The sequence below is a fragment of the Octodon degus genome, unplaced genomic scaffold (assembly GCF_000260255.1).
Source record: "Octodon degus isolate 3935 unplaced genomic scaffold, OctDeg1.0 scaffold00059, whole genome shotgun sequence".
NCBI classification, from domain to species: domain Eukaryota; kingdom Metazoa; phylum Chordata; class Mammalia; order Rodentia; family Octodontidae; genus Octodon; species Octodon degus.
The window spans coordinates 6,081,138-6,087,278 of record NW_004524635.1 but is presented as its reverse complement, the minus strand read 5'-3'; positions in this window follow the sequence as shown (position 1 = coordinate 6,087,278).

Genomic DNA, 6,141 nt, shown 5'->3' with positions numbered 1-6,141 from the left:
CTACATTCTGAGGTACAGGATCTCAGGATAAGTCCTGAGGGGATTTCACTGACCTTCTCAGACCCAAAAGCTACAACTCTTGTTGCATAAGTCTTGCTTTACCTTGGTCTTAACCATCCAGAAGAAAAGTATAAAAATGAAATATAAGAAATAAAGTCATGCTGTTATGTTGAGCTGTGGGGGACTCAGGTTAACAATTTCTGATATTGCTAGTTAAGCGGAAGACCCAATACTTATGGACTACTGGACTCTTTTAGAATATTTTGCTGAGTTTACACACCTATAACATTCAAATAATGGAACTTAACAAAAAAAAAAGGTTATACAGATGAATGTGCATTTTGTATCTGTGTATTCAAAGTGGTTAGGATAGATATATACTTACATTCTGTTAATGAATAGAATGATTTGTTCTAATGGTGTTTGTAAATAGGATATCAAATCCGCATCTTGAATAGCAATTAACCACTAAGAAGAATGTATGCAGTGTGTTAATTATTGAAACTGTCCTACTGAATTGATTTGAAACTGTCTTATTGCTATTTGTTTATCAGTAAAATTATGGCAAAAAAAGAAAGAAAAAAGAGACCAAACAAATATTTGAAGTTCTCAGTTTCTAAATAAATGTTATAGAAATTCAAAAAAAAGAGAACAAAGAAAAAAAAGAATATATATATATAATAGTTAATATAGTAATGCTACTTATTTCAATTAGTTCATTGAAAAGGTTTTGCTTTTGTTATTGGTTAATTCATGTCTAGATCTTGTAATCTGAACAACTACTTTGAACATAACTATATGCAATGGCTTAACCATTGTTACTCTCCCACTATCTTGTTTTGAAAATTTGTATCATTTTTATTGTATTTATCTTTAAAATAAAAAATCAAAGGTCCATCTTCTTATAGCTATTTCATGTTGTGGGGAGCCGGGCGGGACTCTCCTTGCCTAGTCAGAGATCAGATGTTTCACTCTTACTGATCCTAGAAAGATGGATTTTGTGGCTTGATAAACCATCACCACTTGAGAGTCTAGAAAAGAGGACAAGGACACAAGCAAGCCACGGATGCATACGTTTCATTTTACAATCATGTTAAAGAAGAAGAGGTCCAAAATTAAAAGTAGATTGTTGGTGGCTCCAAAATGTGGTAGAAGGCAGATAAAATTAGGTCACTTTTAGCATAAGCGCTTCATCTTCAATATTAACCTCTACTGGCTTTAAGATCTTTACCCAAGTGCGACAGCTGGAGTTCAAAAGTATATCAACTCTTCCCTGTTTTGTAAGAAATCAAATTTTCTCCTATTTTAATCATATTAGAAAAAGAATACATTAAATATAGTGCTATTTCTATATCCCTCTAACAGAATGTATATTGCTATTTAAAGAAGATGTCAGGGGCCAGGGAGATAGCTCAGCGGTCGAAGTGAGCTATCTCCTTGCAAGTGCAAGGACCTGGGTTCGATCCCTAGTACCACACGCTGTGCTGGCCCCCACGCAGAGCAGGCAAAACCAGGCAAGGCAGTGAGTTTATAACGTCTGTTACCTATATTCTGTTATTTCAAGGTTAATGAAATCAGTATACCTTAAGCTTTCATAACTATTAGTTATGAAACTAATTTACATGTTTACAAATGTATTATTTTGCTGGATGTAGTGGTGCACACCTGTAATCCCAGCACGCTGGAGGCTGACGCAGAAAGATCACTGACAGTTCAAGGGCAGCCTGCACTATATAGTGAGTCCAAGGCCAACCTGGACTATAGCGTGAGAACCTGTCCCAAAAAAAGAAAAAAAAATTATTTCTCTTTATTTCCTCTGGTATAAGAACAATATTCCCCAGTGGATTAAAGCTGCTTAGGCAGACACAGGGGCCAGGATTCGATTCCCGGCCTGCAGTGCAGGCCCCACCTCCAGGACCCAGGGTGCCCTGAGAGGGCGACTGAGACTGGGAGTGGTGGCACATGCCTGTAATCTCAGCACTTGGGAGGCTGAAAAACAGGAAGGATCACTATGAGTCCAATCTGTGTAGTGAGACCCTGTAGACTCTGCACTAAATACATTAAAAAAAATTTAAATAATCAAAAAAAATCCCTTCTTTTAAAAAAAGGTCAGAATTGGTGATAACAATAAAAAAATTTAATGTGTTATTGGAATGTGAGAAACCTATAACCTTTGTCTAGATCCTGACATCCAAAAATGAAATTAACAAACTTCTTCAGCAGCTTTTGCTAACATTGCATCATTGCTCTCAGAATAGTATTTTGTGTGTCTTTTCAGTGATTCAGTTGTGTACTTGGTGTTGTCTGCTTTGAAGCAGTTTGGATTTAAATTACTTGAGGCAATCTGGCCTTCTAACTTAACGGCTCTGTGACGTGCAGATTAGCATATTCATACTTGGTATATCTTCCAAAAGCAAAGTAGAGGAATGTCTGCACTCTCAAAGGAATGGGAATGTCATTATGAGTCTATTACTCTTATTCTTAACAAGTAAATTTAGGATTTTACCCCTCTTTTGCACCACTCTGAAAATGTGCTCTTCTGGGTTCAGAAAAACTTCAATTTTACAAGTGTAAAATAAGGACAATGAAGTGAGGTCTATCTTTTGCCTTGAGAAACATGTCTGGAAATAAAACATCACTTCAAAAACTCATATATGCTTAATTGATTTGTTTGTTTTTCAAATAAAATAACTGAGTCTGTTTGCCAAATTTCTACAGAGGAGAAAATTTGCAGGCTCAAATGAAAAGCCGCACACTAACTATCAGGGTTTTGGCACCATCGTGTGGCCATTTATATTCATTTCATTTTTTCCAAGTATGTTGAAGTGTGTGAGTCAAAGTTTACCATATGTAAGATATACAATTGGATATTTTGATGCATTTACACATTGTGAAATAGTTACCACAATGAGGCTAATTAATATATCTATCATTTCACAGAGCAACTAATGTATGTGTGTTAGAGAGATGGTGGAAACACTTCAGTTCTACTTTCCATGCAGAGTTCAAGTACGCAATACAGCATTCCTAACTAGTCACCACTGTATTAGAACCCATCAATTTCTAATGAAACTTTATACTTTTGACCACTGTCTCCCCATTTTCCCCACATTCTGATGCTCTATTTTCTATTTCTATGAATTCTTTTTTTTTTTTTCTTTTAATTGTACATGCAAGTGAAATCACACAACATCTATCTTTCTGTGCTTGACTTACATCACTTACCATAAAGTCCTGCAGGCTTGTCCATAGCAGAGCTTCCTCCTTCTCTAAGGCTGAATACTAGTGTGTGTGTGTGTGTGTGTGTGTGTGTGTGTGTGTGCGTGCTCATGGTATGGAGTTGCCTCAGGTTTTCTTTATCTTTTCATGCACCAGTGGACGCTTCAGTTGTTCCCACATCTTAATTACTGTGAATAAGGCTACAATAAACATGCAAGCAAGCTATCTCCTTGAGACGTTGATTTTATTTTTTATGCATAATCAGCCATGGGATTGTTAGAACATATGGTAATTCCTTTTCTAATTTTTTTTAAAACTCCTCCATATTTTTCAATTATGATTGTACAAATTTATATTCCCTATTAAAATATAAAAGAGTTCCCTTTACTCCATTTGCTTTTCAACATTTGCTATCTTTTGATTGTTAGATAAAAATCTTCCTAACAGGTGTGAGGTGACATTTATTGCAGTGTTGATTTAATTTCTCTAGAGATTAGTGTTGTTAAGGAACCTTCATGTATCTTTTGGCTATTTATGTATCTCCTTTGGGAAAATATCTATGAACTTCCTCTGCCAATTTTTAATTGAGTTGCTTATAGTTTTCCTATTGAATTTTATGGCTTCTTATATATTTTGAATATTAATCCTTTGTAAGATATACAGTTGACAAATATTTCTATGCACCCCATAAATTGTCTTTGATTTTGTTGGTTGTTTTCTTTATCATACAGAATTCTTTTGCTGTATTCCCATGTTTTTGTTAACTGTGTTTTTAGTGTCCAGTTCAAAAAATCACTACTGGGGCCAGGGAGATGGCTCAGTAGAAAAAGCACTTGCCTGGCAAGCGCAAGGGCCTGAGTTCAATCCCTGGTTCCGAAAAAAAAAAAATCACCATTAAGACCAGTGTTTTGGGGTCAGTGAGACAGCTCAGCAGACTAAGCACCTACTTAACCAAGCCACAGGGACTGGGGTTCAACTCCTGGCACCATATGCTGCACCAGCCCCACCCCCAGGCACACTGAGCTGGTCGCTGAGACCAGGTGTGTTGGCACACATCTGTAATCCCAGAGCTCAGGAGGCTGAAAACAGAAGACTCACTAGAAATCTGAGCTGCGGAGTGATACTCTGTACCAAATACATAAAGTCTAGTGTTTTTGCCTTTTGCTTTGTTCTAGAAGTTTGCTTTTCAGGTGTTATGTTTAGGTTTTTAATCTAATCTGAGTTGGTTTTTTATTCATGGTATAAGACAACAATCTAATTTCATTCTTTTGTGCATGGATATCAGTTTTTCTGATTTTATTCATTGAAGAGATCGTTCATATTAAGTGATGGATATGCTTACACTTCACTTGATTATTACCCAAGTTATACATGAATCAAAACATTAGATACATACATCATACATATCTATCAGTCGAAGTCTTTCTTAATTTCTATATAAATAAAATTAAAACAACATTATATAATATATGGAATATACAATAGTATATCAAGAGGGAACATTAGTTAGGCATAGTGGTGCATGCCTGTAATACCAACACTCAGGAGGCTGAGGCGAGGATTGCCATCAGTTCAGGCCAGCCTGGGCTACATAAATTCAAGGCCATCCTGTACTACAGAGCAAGGCACTGTATCATACAAAAAATTAAAAGAGGGAAAGTTGTAATAATAGATGTCATGGTTTTAAAAAGACATATCTCAAATAACTGATTGAAGAAGAAATAAAAAGCTTAACAGAAACCACAAGAAAAGAAATCTGCAGGTCAATATTTCTGATGGACATAGACAAAAAATTCTCAATAAAATACTCATAAATTGGATTTAATGGCACATTCAGATAATCATATTGTACAATTAAGTGTTGTTTATTCCTGGAATGCAATGATGGTTCAATATATGCAAACCAATTACTGTAATATACCAAATAAAATCTGTTGAAACATTAAACACACATTGATAACCAAAGAAAACAAACAAAAAACTCTCAACAAAGGAAGTACACATGGATGTTTCTTTGATCTAATAAAAAATTTATGTTAAAAGCCCACAGCTAATGTCATACTGAATGGTGAAAAACTAAAAGTGTTTTCTCTAATATCTGAAATGAGAAAAGGATGACTACTCCCTCTGTTTCTATTTAACATAGCAGCAAAAGACTCAACCAGAGGAAAATTAGACAAAAAGAAAAAAAGAGACAACATCCAAATAAAAATTTAAAAGTAAAATTGCCTCTTTTTATAGATGATAGATTTTGTATATAGGAAACCCTGCAGACTCCTCCAGAACAACTGTTAGAAGTAACAAATTTAGTAAAAGCACAGAGTTCAAAACAAACATGAAAGAATACTTTGTGTTTCTAGATACTAATATAAGCCTCTGGAAAGAAAATAACCCCATTTGCTGTAGCATAAAAATATACATAGGAATAAATAACCAAGGAAGTTCAAGATCTGTATACTGAAAACTGAAAGAAAGTGAAAAAGACACAAATAAATAGAGATATGTCTTATTGCATGGGTTGAAAAAATTAATGCTATCAGACCTGTATATGCTACCCAAAGCAATCCACAGGTTTAATGTAATATCAATCAAAATTCCAGTAGAATTATATGCAAAATTTTTTATATCTTGAAACTTGCATCAAACCACAAAGAACTTGAATTGCCAAAGGAGCCTTCAATAAAAGGAACAAACCAAAATATGTGGGCCAGGGATATAGTTCAGTGGCACAAGTGCTTGCCTGGCAAGTACAAGTTCCTAAGTTCAATTCCCAGTATCAAAAAATAAAAATTAAAAAAAAAAGCCAGCCTGATAGCTCAGTGGACTAAAGATCCTGCTTAGGCAGAGCACAGTGGCTGGTTTTCAATCCCTGGCATGTCATGCTGGCCCTGCCCCCGGGGCACCCTGAGACAGCAATTGAGA